General features: G+C 52.4%; 1 protein-coding gene across 5 annotated transcripts in view; it reads right to left on the reverse strand.

Moving 5' to 3' along the window:
• The window catches only part of Agpat3 (1-acylglycerol-3-phosphate O-acyltransferase 3), a 95740-nt gene that overhangs the window by 51382 nt on the left and 25953 nt on the right, over window positions 1-18405 (reverse strand). The window contains exon 1 of one of the 5 annotated variants that reach the window (XM_074072541.1): window positions 15401-15533. The exons of 3 other annotated variants lie outside the window; for them this stretch is intronic. The gene's annotated coding sequence lies outside the window, so the exon portion shown is untranslated. Of the gene's footprint in view, window positions 1-5421; window positions 5539-15400; window positions 15534-18405 lie in introns of those variants that run through there. One more of the 5 variants, XM_074072542.1, reaches the window with a different exon arrangement.

The raw sequence follows: 18405 nt of genomic DNA on the forward strand, positions 1-18405 counted from the left end.
GCTGGGCTGCTGCAACAGAACCCACAGGAGGAAGCCTGGAATCCTTTCGTTTTGAAAATGGGTGTGGGTTATTATAGTCTTTAAAACACTGTAGAAATCAGAAACATCTGTACAATTTCCTCTAAAAACATACAGATCTGGGACGAATGTCAGGTGGAAAGGTGTCCTGGGCAGATGAGCTAGTGAATGGAGCAGGGTCCCCGGGGGCCATGGCTGTGACCAGTGGCCCTTCCTTTAACTTCCTCCCTGCGGGATGGGCCCTCAAAGTAGAGTTTGGAGAGGAACAGTTCCGAAGGCTGCGGCAGAAACAAAGTGTTCTTGAAAACGCACACAGAACCTTCCAGACCGCATCGACACTATGTTAAAAGTACCTGGTTTGGTAGTTGGAAACAAGGACAGAAAATAAGCACCAATGACAGAAGGGGGGCCTTTCCTGCCCGAGGCAGGGCAAGAGCAATGACCTTGGCAAGGTCACCCCCCTTTATCTCCTCTCGGTCTCCTGTCCAGTCAGAGGAATGGCCTTAATGAGCTCAGCACCTCCCTGAAGGCGCCGGGTCACCTACTTCCACAAAGTCACCTGCTAAAAATACAGGGCTTATGTGGAAGGCAGGACCAGGCGGGACGGCACCCTGGCAGCGCCCTGGAGAAGGCAGCTGTCCCAGAAGAGCTGCCCATGAGCCAGAGGCCTCTCTGCTCCTCCCGGACACTCACTCAGATGGCTGGAATAGAAAGGGTGCACAGACGGCTTCCATGGCTTCTTGAAATTTGGGGGTCAGCTGCTCTGTGAAGGAAAGACAGGTTGCCACATTCTGGCAACGTGAGCAGCCTGCAAAGAGATGAGGGCATCTGCTCCCTGCATCCCCAAGATGGCCACGGGCCAGTCAGCTAAACAGCGAAGCACAGTATGAGTGCCCAGTGCTGGGTCCTGCAGGGGTTGTGCCCATGGGCTGAGTGTGCGGTCACTGCTCCACAGAGGTACGAAGGGCAAAGGGGCACAACACATGCTGGAAGACCCTGCCTGTCACCCAGCCAGCCTCTCAGGTACCTGCCCCTGTAACCATAGGCACCTCCTTGTCTTACTGGTGAGAGGGCAAGTGGATTTCTGCTCTGCGAAAGCATGCCTGCTCTCCCCATGTGTAGCCCAGGACATGAACATATCAGGAAAAGAGCTCCATCCAGGCCGCCTGGGATTTTGATCCCTTCTGGTGAAGAGTGAGAAAGGATCACCCATCCGTCTGTCCTGGGTGGAGAAAGCACGCAGTGTGGCTGTCTTAGGAAGACACAGCCACTGTTGGGGTGAGATATCAGCTCCCAGCAGGGGACGGCTCCAACGGCCTGTGTGCTGATGAAGAAATGTCCCCCATGCGTTTGGTCTGACACAAAATATCTCCTCCCAAGTCTTTGTGAACAAACATAGGGACCCAAGAGTCCTGTGCAACGCAGAGCAGCCTGGGCCTGAGCCCAGCCACCATGGGGTGTTGCCCCTCAGGAGCATTGTCCCGATATCACCAGTCAGCTTCAAGTGCTATCTCTGGCCTTCTGTGCAAAGCAGTGGCCTCACTAGACTGGGTCACCTCCCCCACCTTCCCAGGAGCCAGGGCAGTGGTAACCCCTTTACCCCAAAGCAGTCTTCATTGCCCAAGGCAAACCCACTGCAGATGTGCAGGTGGCCACAGCTCCCTCTCCTGTGCCAAACAGAGTGCATTTGCTGGGCACCCTCTAGGCTGGGGGTGGGGGAGGCAGCAGTGGTTCATTTGGCTAACTTGCATTTTCTGGCCTTGGGAAAGGAGCATATTTCAGTGAGCACATGCCCCCCCCCGCCAATCCCCGTCCCATGGGGGTCTGCTGCCCACCCTCACAGTGAGGTTCACTCAGCACCCAGCAGGCAGGCTGGCTGTGAGTGTGGGAGAGGAGCCAGCCTGCAGAGTGCCTGCCCTTTGTCCCTGCTGCAGGGACACCTGGAAGGCAGGCCTGCCTCACAAGGTGGGCTGGGGTCACACCAGCCATACCTAGGACACACTGGCCACAGGTGTTCATCCAGGAAGCCCTTTGGCTGGACATGTCAGCCGCGATCTTGGACAGATCAGTGACAAAGCCTGCCTCTACCAGCCTGGTGCTGCAGTTGCCTCTCCCCTGGTTCTAAGCCAGGCAGGACATGGGATGTCACTTATTAGTCCTTCTACCTACCACCATATCTGCTCCACAGTCTCTCATCTGTTTTAAAGATGTCGCACCTGAGCTCTCTGAACACGTCATACCTCTCTGCTAAGCTCTTTGTCCTCGGAGAATCCGATTTCGCTGCATTGTGCATCTTCTCCAGTGCTGGGTTCTCCCTGTGACCCATGGTGCCAGTTCTCTGCACCATTGCTTGGCGCCTCTCCCCAGCACACCATGGGCAGCTGCCTCCCTCAGGCACCAGAGGCCTTTAGTCCAGAACCAGGACAAAGGCAGCCTGGGGCTCTTGATTGGCTGGAGACATAGGAGCTCACTTGGGGACAGTGCACATGGGCTTCTTCCAGAGTCTTCAGGAACCATGTCCTTTTGTCCCTCTCTGCCACTGGCTTCCTGTTGGCTGCCACAGAAACGAGCCAACAGCCATTTGGTCTTTCCCTCTCAGTCTGGATCTGCCCGCCAGCAAGATGTGCTCGTGCAAGTCCTGGTTCTGAGCAGTGTGCCTTCCTCTCTGGCCTGCACTGGGCTGCCACCCCGAGGCACACCAGCAGCCCTGGCCTCTGCCTCAGTTCTGCTTCTGATCCCTGGGGACACTTTGCTCACATTCTGTTACTTTGATGTTGGGGGCAGAAGTAGCTCTTTATGTTTCTTACCACAGCAAGGTACTTGGGTACTAATAAACTTAACGCGTTTTCTATGCCCACTCCAAACTCCCTAATGGGTGCTTCCCCTGCTCCCAGATAGCCAGAAACACCAGCACCCACGGCAAGAAACAGCAGGGTTTGGGTTCAAGTCTGCTCTCAAAGAGTTAATCACACATGCAGAAGCTGCTGAGACAGGAATACAAAACAGAAGTACAAGAGTCATTCCTCTACAAACCTCTGACAACATGAGGCCAGGGAGCAGTTTGCAGGACAGCAGAGATGACGGTCAGATTGGGAAAAAGAAAAGATGCCCCTTAGGAGGACTCTGCTCAAACTGGTCTTTAAGAAACCAAATCTAGGTCAGGCAGGGTAGCTCAAGTCTATAATCCTAGCTACTTGAAGGTGAAGATCAGGAGGATGGTACTTTGAGGCCAGCCCAGGCAACAAGTTCACAAGACCCCCATTTCAAACAATGTCTGCGCACCATGGTTCCTGCCTATCATCCCAGCTTCTGTGGGAAACACAAACAGGATTGCAGTCCAGCTGGCCCAGGCACAAAGGAAGACCCCATCTCAAAAATACCCAACACAATGAAGGTGGTAAACAAAGTGCACTGAAGCCGTGACAATGGGAAGGGGAGAGAAAGAGAGTAATAGAGGGGTTCGATCCATTTAAAGTAAAATACACTTATGGGTGAAATGCCACAGTGAAAACCCTTTGAACAATGAATACACACTAAAACAAATGGACAGGAATGTAAAATGGGTCCTGTTTGGTGGTGGGTACCAGTGGGGGGATGAATGGAGAGGGTAAAGGAGGGTGAATATGGTCGACGTACTTTGTACACTTGTAGGAAACAGAACGATGAAACCTGTTGAAATTGTTTTAAGAAGGAGGGAATGAGGATGGGGGAGAATGAGGGTGGGGTGAATCTAAGGTACATTGTAAGTACATATGGAAATGTCACAATGAAACTCTCTGTACAATTAATATATGCTAAATAAAAATGTTTTCTTAAAAAAATAACCACCTGACTAGCAAGCACAAGTTCAACCCCCATGGAGGGCAGGCCTAACAAGCTGAGGGGGAGGGGAGGCCTCAGTGGTAGGGCTCACCTAGCATGACCGAGGCCCTGGGGGATAGCGACTGACCTGGGTGTGGAGTTAGGAGGTCTGAGCCCACACTTTCACAGCTTCCTCTCTTCCCAGCTTCTCTGTCTCCTTAGCATCGTGTGCTCTCAGGGGCTCAGGTGGAACTTGGCCCTCTGACCCCTAGCCACACATTGTCCCACCCACTCCTGGACAACCCAGGGCAGGCAGGGCTTGTTATCGCTGTTAGTCTGACATTCATCCAATACCTGATTGTGAAATGGGCAGATCGGAAGGCCTCTGGGGCTTCACATTTCTACCTAGTTGCATTTCTAGCACAGGCATCTCCCTCTTACCTGGGTCAGTTCTCCACAGTTTCAGTGACTGAGGCCAGCTGCAGGCTGTACACACAAATGCAAAATTCTAGACCTAAAGAACTCATATGCTTTAAATAACTCCTATTACAGTGTGCTGCTATCATTGCTCTGTGTATTTTCATCCCTTCCTGTATCACAGGTCCACATGAACAGAAAATACAGTGCCTACAGGGCTGGCACCTTCCATGGTCTCAAGCATCCACTGGGGTCTCAGAACAGATCCCCTGAGGACAGAGGGACTGATGTCATTACCAGGGCTGACCCTTTGCAGAAAAAAATCTTATCAACCTTTCCCATCACCCTTAGACAGCCTCCTAAGACCCGGCCAGTTCAGCCTCTGACCAGCCCGTGCACAACCAAGTGTATTCCTACACGGGGAATGAAGAGAGGGCAAATGTCAAGCCCAGCGGTCCCAGCTAGGTCACACCCCAATCCACAACAATGGTACAAATGGACCCTCGCGCACACAGTGATGCAGACCCAGAGGAGACTTGGCAGAAGACAGCCAGGGGCACCACAGCATCAGGCCTCTCTGAGTGTGGGAATGGTTCCTAAGGTTATTCACAACCCGGGAACAGAGCTGAGAGGCAGGCGGTGCACATGGCTCCATCCCTCAGGCAGGGTCTCAATGACAGTAATCATTAGATGCCCCTGTCATTTAAAACGCTCCAGTTAGCAGATTAAAAAGTTTCAAGAACCTGTTTTATCTGACCAATGTATGCAAGGAGTAGCTGACCCTGGAAAGTCCTCAGGGAGGTTCCTCCTCACCGCTTTCCACTGGTCGTTGGAACGCAGTGTGTTTTAACTCAAGTCTCTCAGCTCGGCCTCAAGCAAGGGCTTGGCAGCCATGGGCACTGGCGGCCACCATGCTGAAAGCCAAGCTCTGCCATCTCAGTTACTCAGGCGACATCTGCCTGCACAAAGGAGACAGGGCAGCCCAGAAAAATCAAGCTGCCATAGCAGTACACAAGTCCCAATGCCAGTTGTAGGAGGGGTGCACAGGCCCCAGGCCGAAGGATGGAGGAGCAGACGCTGTCCTCCAGTGGCCAGAGCAGAGGTGGGGCTCAGGAAGAGGCCATTCAGCAGGGCAGACGTGGAGACCGGGGTCTGAGATGCACCCTCGCAAACCCACCTTCTCACCTGTTGACTCGCACTCAGCACTGCCGGGTACCCCAATTTCAGTGAGAGAGGGGTGGTGGGGAGCAGCAGCCACACCTGTGGCTCAGCCAGGCTGAGGGCTGTGGATGGCAGGAGACGTGGCAGGAGGCTGCTGGGCCTGCCTTTTATCCTATCCTCAGCCCCTCCCAGGCTTGGATGGGAGGGACAGAAAGGAGGCCTCCTGCAGGTCCCTCTGGCCCAGGACCAGAGGCTCTGGGGAACTTGGGAACAGTGCAAGGAGTGTGGCCTGAAGTAAGTGGGGGAGGACAGAGGCAGGACCTCCGCGAGGCCAGTACTACGTGGGACAAGGACTCTCTGCCTTAGAAGGTGCTGCCCACTGCAAGGAGAATGAAAGCTGAGGTGTGGCAGGCCCCACACTCAAACAGAAACACAAGCCACAGTGCAGAGCCACCAACATGGGTGGGCACTGGGACAGGCAATGAGGAGGCAGCTACAGGTTTCCGAAATCCTGACAATACTGCCTAGTGGCAGAAGGAGCTGGCTGCAGAGCCAAAACTCCCTCTCTTTTGCTTCCTTCTTAAAGGACAGGCATTGTGTCCAGGGAGGCCATGGGCCCAGCCAGTGCAGGGTCCACTGGGTGGGATTTGGGGTGAGCTCTTCAAAAGGAAAAGTCCAGGTGTGCTTGGAATGCAGATGAAATGGCATTAGGAGCAGCCATGTTGAGGCCTGAAAGCCAAAATCAAAGGAGGCCAAAAGTAGGGGGCAGAGCCACAGGTCCGAGAGCCTTGGTCCCTGAGGCACATGGACTATGTCAACAGGAGGAAACAGGACAGCGATTAGAGAAGACTTGGAAGAGAACCTGTTCAGAGGCATGGCGTTCAAGGCAGTGAAGGCATGTTGTTTGGTCTTAGCTCCTGGCTCCTGAGCAGCTCTCCCAAATCCCTTGTAAACCCCCCCACCCCCCCCCACACACACAGTGACAAGTGACACTGAACAGCTCTCATCACAGTGTATAATTCCAGTTCCTAAAATACAGAACTTCCAAGGCCACAGGAGCACCCACTGCTATTCCTGACATGTCTTCCCCATCACACCTGAGATACACAGCTAAAGAGGTGGCCCAGGCAAGACCCCGGCAGCCTGGGGATGGGGCTGGTCACCAGGACAGCCAGGTGACCAGAGGACTAGAAGGTAGAACTTGCAGCCCACCTGTCCACCTCTGGGAAGGGAGCACTGAGATTAGCTCCATGAAAACTCTGGACCAGCAGTGAGTTTCCTGGGTACTGGATTCATCCATGAGCTGGGAGGGACACCATCTCCATGGATGGAGGCTCCTGCACCTGGGAACAGTCTGGACGTCACCCTGTGCATCTCTTTATCTGGCGGGAATCACAATCCCTTGACTTGTTCTTTACAACGAACTGGTGAATGTGTCTCACTGAGTTCCGTGGACACCCAGGCAAATCAATCAAGCCTGAGGAGTGAGTTGTGGGAACCCTGATTTACAGTACAGGTCCCAACCTGGGACTTGCAAGTGGTATATGAAATGGGAGCCATCTTGGAGTCAGAGCCCTCAGCCTGTGGGGCCTGAGGGGCTGTCCAGGAGGCAGTGTCAGAATTGAATAGGATCAGAGGACACCAGCTGGAGTTCACTGCACAATTGCTCGGCTGCATGAGGGAGACACACATGGTGTCAGAAAGGTGGTTGCTGATGTTGCAGCAGACTGGGAAGGGGTGGCTGGTGATTCATTTTCACAGGGCAAAGTCAGGCAGATTAAACTACAGGTCCTGACATCAGTGAAGTCTGTATCTTGAGCTGTCAAGGATGATCAGGAAAAAGCAGATCAACAGGGCACACGCCGGCCCTCGCAGCACAAGAACAGGTCTACACTGGCAAACACACTACTGTGCGCAGATCCCAAGCCACACTGCTACCATCGAGAGCAAGGAAGGCTGGGCCTGCTGATGGCAGCCGATGGTGGACTCAATCCCCATTGTGCTCAAATGTGCCTGGCACTCTTCACACCAGTGTGAACACATTATTCAGAGTCTGAAATCCCTTAACAAGAGCTGGGAGAGGAAGCAGAGATGCCACACCCCCAGGACACACCCACACTGGCTCCTCTACCCACAGCACCTGATCTGCTGGTCCCATAAGAAATGGGTGCAATCCAGGCTTGCTGGCGGAGACGCTGCTGGCGTCACACCCACGCTTTTGCCCAACCTGACATCCTGACCACGTGCTCCCCGATCCTCACCTCGGGACTGTGGCCCACCGTGCCTCCTCCTGAGCTGCTGTCTCTCACAATACTGCATGAGCTCCTTGTTGTGATCCTGACATATATTGCTAATTTAACAAGATTCAAACCTAAAAAAGTGGACCCAGCATGGACGTGAAATGTTTACTCAAACTGCTGCAGATCTGCTTTGAAAGAAACAAAACCTTGTGTACAAGTGCGTGTGGTGTGAATAGTGTGTCTTTATGAGCACATGTGAGCACCTGCGTGTGTGCAGCCATGAGGGCAACTCTGAGGTGGGAGCCATCCCTCACGTCTGCCATAGAGCAGATGGCTCCAGCCCTCACTGAGGTCCGCAGGGGGCTGGTGCAGGGGAGGCCCTTGTGCCTGTCAGTAGCTTACTAAGAAACTTCACGCTCCCAGGTGGGGGCGGGGGCGGTGTACAGGTCAGCCTTGCATGCTGTCCTCTACCACTGGGGCTGGCATGAGACAGGGAGCTGGGCCCTTTAGGGAGCTATGGCCAGGCCAGGGTAGCCACTCACGGCCTCTCTGAGCACACAGGACTGATCAAGGCTCCCAACCCAAAGGTCAGCTCACCTTCACTGCTGGCTCTGGAGCCCCCAGTCCAAAGTCTGCTGCTTCCAGAGCTGTGGTCACTTCCAAAGCATGACATGGCACCACTCTGGCAAGCAGCCTGACTTGTGAAACAAGAGGCATGCATCTGGGTTTGTTTCTAGCACTCATGTCCTGACATTCCTGCACGGATCTGGAATGCCCAACTCCTCGGTGGGCACTGGCCCCCATACCAGGCCAGCAGCAGCCAGGGCTGCCCTCCCAACAGCCAGCTCTATCCCTTGCACCTCAAATCACAGGAGCCAGAGCATGACCTGGAGAAAGGCTGTTATTGCAAATAATGCACCCATATTTGCTGGCCAGCCTAGCAGAGGTCGGTAGAGGACATCCCAGAGCACCCGTCGCCAGCCCACAGCTCCTGGAAGTGGGGACTGCTCCCTCACACTCACCCGCCTGGCAGAGGGCACCCCACACCAGCTCCTGGAACAACTCAGGACAACAGGGGGCAGGAGCTTAGTATCCTGCTAAGAACCAGGAGCTGGTTACTGGCTAACAAAAGCGCAGCCATCAGCCCCCAGCAATTCATTATCACTGAAATAAACTAGCTCTTCAAAGGGACCCTGGCTGCCTTAAGGCTGATGCCTCCTGAACCCTCAGCTTCTCCTTCACTCAGTGCCCTGACACAAACAAGTCAGCACAGAGGTGGGATTCCCCAACCATGTGGCTCTCCAGTGGACACACACACAACACACACACCACACACCACACACACACACACCACACACACATCACACCCCCCATACCACACACAACCCACCATACACACCACACACATCACACACATATCACACACACACCACGCACACACAACACACACAACACACCACACGCACCACCACACCACACACACACACAAACACACACAACACATACACACACCACACCACACACACACACAAACACACAACACATACACACAACACACACAACACATACACACACCACACACATCACACCACAACACACACAACACACAACACATACACACAACACACACACCCCCCATACCACACACAACCCACCATACACACCACACACAACACACACATATCACACACACACCACACACACACAACACACACACCCCCCATACCACACACAACCCACCATACACACCACACACATCACACACACACCACACACACACAACACACACACACCCCATACCACACACAACCCACCATACACACCACACACATCACACACATATCACACACACACCACACACACACAACACACACACACCCCATACCACACACAACCCACCATACACACCACACACATCACACACATATCACACACACACCATACACACACAACACACACACCCCCCATACCACACACAACCCACCATACACACCACACACATCACACACATATCACACACACACCACACACACACAAACACACACAACACACCACACGCACCACCACACCACACACACACACAAACACACACAACACATACACACACCACACACAACACACAACACACACAAACACACAACACACCACACCAAACACAACACACACAAACACACAACACACCACACCAAACACAACACACACAACACACACCCCCCATACCACACACAACCCACCATACACACCACACACATCACACACATATCACACACACACCACACACACACAACACACACACACCCCATACCACACACAACCCACCATACACACCACACACATCACACACATATCACACACACACCACACACACACAACACACACACCCCCCATACCACACACAACCCACCATACACACCACACACATCACACACATATCACACACACACCACACACACACACACACAACACATACACACACCACACACACCACACCACAACACACACAACACACACAACACATACACACCACACCACACACAACACACACAACACACATAACACACCACACACACCATACACACACACAAACACACACAACACACCACACACACAAACACACACAACACACCACACACAAACACACATAACACACACCACACACAACACACAACACACAACACACACACACTCACACCACACACCACACAACACACACACATAACACACACAACACACACACTCACACACACCATACACCACACAACACACACACCACACCTCCCCACACACACACCACACACCATACACACCACACACAACACACATCACACACAACACACACCACACACACACACACACCACACACAACACACACAACACACACACACACAACACAACACACACACACAACACACACACACTCACACCACACAACACACAACACACACACACAGTCACACCACATACCACACATCACACACAACACACAACACACACACTCACACCACACAACACACAACACACACACATAACACACACAACACACACACTCACACACACCATACACCACACAACACACACACCACACCCCCCACACACACACCACACACCACACACACCACACATCACACACAACACACAACACACACACACCACACAACACACACCACACTCAACATCCCATCATGCACACGCCTGTGAGTGGAACTCTGTGTGCCCACACAGGCCTTGTGTCCCCCCCCTGCAGTGACCAGAGCCATGCTGGGCACCTCCAACAGGGAGGTGGTAGAACAGGAGGGCCTGTGCATCTGGGATGGGTGCCTGCATGGCACAGCCTGTCCTGCAGTATCCCTCTCATCTCAGAGCCAGGCCTCTCATCGGCAAGTGCTGACCCAGTCCCTCTTCAAAGCCCAAGAGGACCCGGGGCACAGAGGTGCCCGCACACCCCTCACCTTTACCGCTGGAAAACAAAGCCCTGGTCCTTGCACCATTTGGGTGAAGGTTTCCCAGGCCAAGCATCTGAACACTCTGAGGGTGGTGTACCAAGGGTAAGATGTATTGGCAGAAGAAAGGCAAAAGTCAGGGAAAAAACCCAAAACCCCACAGACCTGAGGAGGCAGGTCTGAAGGAGGTGGTACTGAAGGGGGGATGACAAGGAAGCCCAAGTGTGCAGAAGTCACAGTGAGTAAGGAAAGTCCTGCAAGGGACTCATACTTTTGAACACAGTGTCACAGCAGGTGGAAAGGCAAAACCAGACACACAGTCACCAGCAAAAGGCTAAGTGGCAACTTAAGAGGCTGAATGTGGATTTGGAGGCAAAAGGCCCCATCCATAATGGGAGGTCTGTGACTCCCAACACAGCCAGGGACCCACACTGGACGGAGGTGACCAAGAAGGCAAGCTGAGTGGCAGGGTGGGCACAAACAAGCAGTGGGTGCTGTGTGCTCTGGAGACCAGCAGCGCACGGGGGGGCAGAAGGGCTTCCTGTCTCCTCACGGCAAGTGGGGGACAGAGTGAGCTGAAGACAGGCATGTGGAAGAGAAGCTGAGGTGTGGTGAGACACACAGGGTAGACCAGGAAGGGTGACGCAGGCCTGCAGCCATACATGGAGGAGGGGACCTGGGTTCTACAATGGCTCCCAGGGAGAAAGCGCAGCTGTTGTCCAGGCAAGGTGAATGAATGACACTGTGTGAAGACCAACATAAATGGCCTTCATTTATGGCCTTCAAAAATACAGAGCTCCTAACCAACAGGTGATATCCCTGACACCCAGCCCAAAAGAAACAAGGGGTCCAGAGGCCAAGACCAAAATGAAACAAGAGACCCAGAAGGCACCAGGAAGAGGCGCTGGGTCATACGTGTGCATGTGTCTCACCTGAAATTCTACACACACAGTCACATGGACCACACCACACACCACAAGGATGACATATCACAGCAGCTGACAGAGCACAGCCCAACTCCCCAGATGGAGGAGAAATTCCAAATGAGGGCGAGCAGGCAAGGTGGTGACAAAGGAACAACAAAGTGACAACAGTGGAAAACTAAAAAATTGCTATCAGAACACAAAGTGTCAAGCCACGTGGAATTAAGTGAGGCAGGTCAGGAATATTTGTAATGTTGGAAACTGAGATTCACAGAAAAGATGGAACTGTCTAAATCTGTGTACCAAACAATCCACCAGCAATTTCCACTGTGCGGAGCTCCCGGCTGCCAGAGAAGGCATCAGGGTAGGCTAGAAACAGGAGATCCCAACGCACCTCCTCCCTCCCTCCCTCTCTTCCTCCCTCCCTCTCTCCCTTCATTCTTTCCTTCCTTCCTTCCTTCCTTCTTTCCTTCCTTTTTGGCATCACTGGGGTTTGAACTCAGGGCCCTACACCTGCTAGGAAGGCGCTCTTCCACTTGAGGCACACCCCAGCCCTTTTTGCTTTAGTTATTTTTAGGAATAAAGTCTTGTGTTCTACCTCCAGCATAACTAGGATAACAGCCGTGAGCAACTGCACCAGCAAACATGCCTCTCTTAATCCTAGAAGGAACAAAGAGTGGTAAATTGGCAGATAAGACTGAGGAGGCAAACAGAGAGGCTAACAAGGTGGGGCTCGAGGCCAGCTCAGGCAAATGGTTCAAGACCCCCTCTTCTTAAATAACCAGCGTAAAATGGAGTGGAGGTGTGGTAGAATGCCTGTTTTGCAAGCTCCATGACCTGAGTTCAGACCCTAGTCCTGCCAGTGGTTTGATGCCTGTAATCCTCGCTACTTGGGAGGAAGAAATTAGGATTATGGTTTGAGCCCAGCCCAGGCAAATAGTTTGAGAGACCCTATTTCGAAAATATCCCATACAAAATAGGGCTGGTAGAATGGTTGAAGTGGTAGAGCGCCTGCCTAGCAAGCATGAGGCCCTGAGTTCAATCCCCAGAACTGAAAACAACAAAACAAAAGTTACCTTTAGCAGAAAATACCAGACATTTGACATTCTCACAAGAGAGTTGGCCAGTGCTCTCAGAACAGACTACATTAACATTTTTAAACCTTCCTGAATGTCCAGAAAAAAGAAAATTTCCAGGAGCCTTTGGTAAAGCCAATGGGACACGGGGTTCCCAGGATGCAGAAGGCAGGAAGAACACCACTGTTCTCAGAAAGGGGTTCAGGACCCCAGGGCCTGCGCCCACAGGGGACCTGGGAGTCCTGAGGTCCAAGCACATCTTAGAAGCACAATCTTCCCCAAGGTGTTTATTTATGTAAGCAGCAGGGTGCACAGCAGGGGGTCGGAAGCTGTCTTGTGATGTCAGACATTAGACCAAGGCACTGCCCTTACTGATTTGGGAAATACAGTCCTTCTTTATAAAAATGATATTTGTGTCATTGTGTGGGTTGATTTTTGCTACTTTGAACTTCTGTTTTGGGTCTTGTTTTGGTTTTTTGGTGGTCCGGGCCTCCTGCCTCCAGCCCTGTTGCTGGAGGTTTGAAACGAGCAAAATACTTGTCAGTGTTCTCTGGTCATTTCCAACTAGAGCATACCAGCGACAGGGTTACTGCTGGGGATCGTTTGCCTCTGTGGCCTGTATGTTGTGGGGTGTCAGCAGCACCCCTGGTCTCCACCAGTGGTGTCAAACAAAACCTGCCAGGGGACAAGGGAACATCCCCGTTGAGAGCAACCACAGATCGAACTCCCAAAACAAAAGGTGTTTGGGTCCCCAGTCATTTTTGTCTAGTGCAAAGAGACCAAGAGCCATTGCTCTTGCTGGAGGACTCTGAATGCACAATTCCTTTAAACGAACTAGGAGCAGAGTCTGGCAGCAGTTTGGATGACCATGTGGGGTCCACACCATGAGCACAAGTGGTTTGCTACAAGGAGTCTGCAGACAGAAACCGTGAGAGTTCTGCAATGAGAAGGCTGGGCAGTAACTTTACAAAGTCCAGCCCCACTTCCTGATAAAGAAAAGTACGGTCAGTTTAAAACATCCCATACACTTGTTATATATATCTGTCCACCTGAGGTGACACACTCGCCCCACAAAAACAAACCAGTGATCAGATTTGGTCTGTCCTAGGACACGGGAATGGGTTACTACAGAAAAGTCAACTGATGTGACTATTGACAATAAGAGATAAAAGGAGAAAAACAGGAAGAGTGTTTAATTAGCGGCAGGAAAAGCAGGCACTGAATGTCAATGCACTCAGACTGTCGGAGGACACCTGCCACACAGGCTCTCTTCCCAGGTCATCACTGCAACATTGCGCTGAGAACAGTAAAGAAATGAGCAGAACAGCCGGGAGCAATGGTGTGTGCCTGTAGTCCCAGCTCCTTAGGAGGCTGAGGCAGGAAGATTACTGGAGCCCAGGAGTTTAAGACCAGCCTGGGCAACCTAAAAGGACACCATCTCTTAAACGAGAGAGAGAGAGAAAGAAAGAAGCTTTCACCATCTGTAGATGACATGACTGTCCACTGAGGAAATCCGAGAAGCTCTCGAGCCAGTTGTTGGGAATAATACCACTGGGGCGGACAGCAGTGCTCCATGTGGGTGGCCCTGCCCACACGCGGGGGCCACCTACAGCCAGTGCCCCTCGTGAGGGAAGTTCATCTGCACTTTGGAGGGACAAGGAGGAGAGAACGGGGTGACACTAAAAATGAAGTGTGGCCCCCAAGACATGGCATCCACTTCTGGGGCCAGGTTCATGGGCCTTGCAGGCTGGAATGGACAGTCCCTGAGGCCCCTCTGGCTCCATCCCTCAAGGACTTGCCTCTTGATTCCCGCTCACACTGACTGATCAGGTGAAAACCCAAGAGTCACGTCCATGAGGACAACTACAGGACCTCTCGCACGCCACCTGCCTGGCCTACCGTTTCTACCAGACTCCCCTCCGATTCAAAGCAGACCAGCACAGCCCGATGTCTGGACCCCAGAGCCCAGGCTCCAGGGGTATCCTTTTGGCTTATATTCTCCAAGTAATTCCACGGTGTCACACATGGTATCTGTGAGACAAGACACACGTGGAGCAGAGCTAAGGCAAGGGCCCAGCTCATCTGCTACCCCGGGGCTACAGAGGACTGGAGGAGCTGACGGACTCCAGTCACCCGAGCCATAAAACACATGGGAGATTAAAAAAACCTCTGAGAATCAAGATTGCCAATGTCTTAGGCAAGAAAAGATAAATGTCCCAGCTCAAACAAAGAGCATGAATTCATCCTTCCTGAATAAATGGCATGATGTGCACTTAAACACAAACAAAAACAAACAGGGAAGGTGCGGGTACCCAACCCTTTACCTGTGTTCCATCAGGAGCAGCACAGTACAGAATGTTCCAGAAAACTGACACTCCTGAGTGGAGAAGGAAGCCACTGCCCAGGACACTATAACCTGGAGCTTCTTGGCACGTTAGGAATTTATGAACAGCACTGGCCAGAGGGACAGGGAAAGAGAGATGGCTCCACATCACATAGGAGGTAAAGTCCACCTTCCACAGAGGTGAGCATCTGGGCCAGCCTGCAACCCCGAGAGGACTGCATATTGTCCATTCACCTGCACACGTGGCCTCTGACCCCAGATGACCCAATACAAGGGTGAGCCTCCAGCTCTCTGCTGCACTCCAACCACACGCAGGGGTCAAGGCTTGAAAGTCCATGCCACTCTAATAAAGTGGGGGCAGGGAGCTAGCTGGCTGAAGACTTCACTCAGGTGTTCCGACATGCCCAGAAAGAGGTGTGTGCAGGCGTGTGTACATATGCACTGCTTTGGGACGTGTGTGAAATGGAAGGACTTCTTACATAAGGCGGCTTACTAGAAAATCCCGAGACAAGTTAAAGTCCAGTTGCACAGGCATGTTGACATGGAGACAGCTGTTTAGAAACTGTGCGTTTATGTTCCCTCTTAGCTTTGAAAGGTCAGCCGCTAGCCACTCTTAGTGGTTTCCTTCAGGAAGAAGACAGGATTCTAGATGGGTTGAAGAGTGTAATTTTGGTTTTAATTATTTCTTAGATTTGGTTCTGTGTTTTAATTTTTATAAGCATATATTACTTCTATAACTAAGACTGAAAAACAGATCTTGATAGTACTGGGATTTGAACTCAGGGCCTTGAGCTTGTTAGGCTGGCCCTCCACCACCTGAGCTATGCTCCTAACTGAAACTCAAATATTAAGAAAAAAATCAACTGGCTTGCAGAAGGTGCATTCAACAGTCTGACTGTCCTGCACATTGATAAGACTTGTTTCTTCACTTAGGAAAAACCTCTTCCCTTGCAGGATGTCTGTCTTCTCCAGACACAGTGTGGCTCAGAGCAAAGTCTGAGCCCTTTGCTCTCCCCTCATGGCACCCCCTGGAGTACAAAGATAACCCCTCCCCCACCCTAGCAAGGCGCAAAGCCTGCACAATGGCGGCAGCGCCTTCCTTAGCACTTTGCTGCCCTTGCTTTCCTTGCTGTCAGAGGGCAGATCAAATCTGCTGACCATCTCTGGCTTTTCCAGAAGCCTGGCCAGAAAGGACCTTAGACATGGGCTACACGTGTGGGCCACAGCAGCAGATAAGCTCAGCCCCTGTCCTTTGGGCATAAGTCACCATCTGCTGCCCAGCCACTCTCTCACCAAGGCGCAGGGCCAGCCTGGAGCAGATGCTCAGTACCAGAACTCAAGGAACCGTGGGGTCCCAGCAATAGGGTATGCTGCCCATCTTAACCGTGAAAGACCAAAATCACGAGTGGAGATTTTGCCCACATCAGTCACCATCATCCCCCTCCTCAGTGGCCTTCTCCTTCAGCCCCCGGGGCCCTGGAGCTGCTATCCCCACAGTTACAACAAAAACAGAGTTCTAACCTGCCGTTCTCCTTCCCGTTCTTCCCAGCCCTCCGTTGTAACAGAACCCTGGTCACCCATCCCCAGAAAGGAGGGAGAGCATGCTGACATGCTCCTAGATGCTCTCAGAGTTCTTCCTGCAGAGCTCTGCCTGGCGACTGGACAATCCCTCTTGCCCGGTGACAAACTGCTCAGAGCAGAGGCTCTCAGCCCCACTCACAGCCCCACAGGCTGCCTGGTGGAGCTGGTGGCCACTGCACTGGCTGTGAGCTCTTTCCTGAGCACAGTCCAAGTACTGCTTGGTGACTTTTCAGTCCAAAGAAAGGGAACAGAGTGAGAGCTGAACTTTAGGCTGTGATGCGGTGGGGTGCTCTTTGATGCAAAGTGGTGGGGTGCAACAATGTAACAGGGCACAAGTACCCAATCAATTACAGCAGAACCAGCAAAGCCGCTAGCCATGGAGAGTGAGTGAGGCAGCTGCTCGGAGCGCTGGACCGCAATGGTCAAAGACACTAAACAACGCCACTGTAACTGGAAACAGGAGACACTTCCACGTCTAGGCCATATAGTTAAGTGTTATTATTTTAAGCAAGTCAGGACTATGAACAGAAAAAGCATGAGATGGCATTAGGGGTGTAGCAATCCTAACCACGTTTTTTTTTTTTTTTTGGCGGGTGGAGAGCAGGGGTGCTGTTTTTGAGACGAGGTTTTACTTTTACCAAATTATGAATTTTCAGCATACAGTCAGTCATAATTACGACCCAGGAGGCTAAATGCCTACCGCCTGCCAAGAACAGAGACGGACATCAATCTGCGATCCCCCAGAATGAACACTGGGAGAGTCTCTGCACGGCACTTTCCAGGTCCACGAAAGAAAGGCAGGAGTCCACCTGACTTCTGTGGATGAGCTTTTAGCTTAAGCCCTGTCAGTAGGTTCCAGGAATGACCTGAAGCCCCAAAGCAGGTGGCCACAGGAGCACTGCCCCATCCCTGAGGTCACTTGGCAGAACAGGTGCTGTCCTCAGGTCTGAGGATGCAGGGTCATCACACGACCGAGCAGCCCAGGGATTCCTGCTGTCCACCAGCGTTGTGTGTAGGTCCTGCTTCTGGCGGGGAGTGCACACTGATCCGGGGGCCATGTGCCTCTGGGGTCCCAGCTACACTGTGGCTGCTGATCTCGGGAGATCGAGGGGCTTCTGGGGCCACTCTGCTGAGGGGACCCCATGCCCAGGCTGTGGCCAGGGCCTCCTCAGGCCCAGAAGCACCTGCAGCTTGGCCCTTCCCGACTCAGCTTGCCCTCACAGAAAGAGAACCAAAGCATGTGAACTTCCGTGTCTCGCCTTTAGACAAACGAGAGCAAGGGTAACCATGAGACGCTGGAACACATATCACTTTAAGAAAATGAAGCAGTATAATTCTCAGGCACGTGGTCCACCCGCTGCATCTGAGCTGGGCAGACACCCTGGGCTCAGAGACTGACAGCCT

This window comes from Castor canadensis, chromosome 5 (assembly GCF_047511655.1).
Source record: "Castor canadensis chromosome 5, mCasCan1.hap1v2, whole genome shotgun sequence".
Lineage (NCBI taxonomy): Eukaryota > Metazoa > Chordata > Mammalia > Rodentia > Castoridae > Castor > Castor canadensis.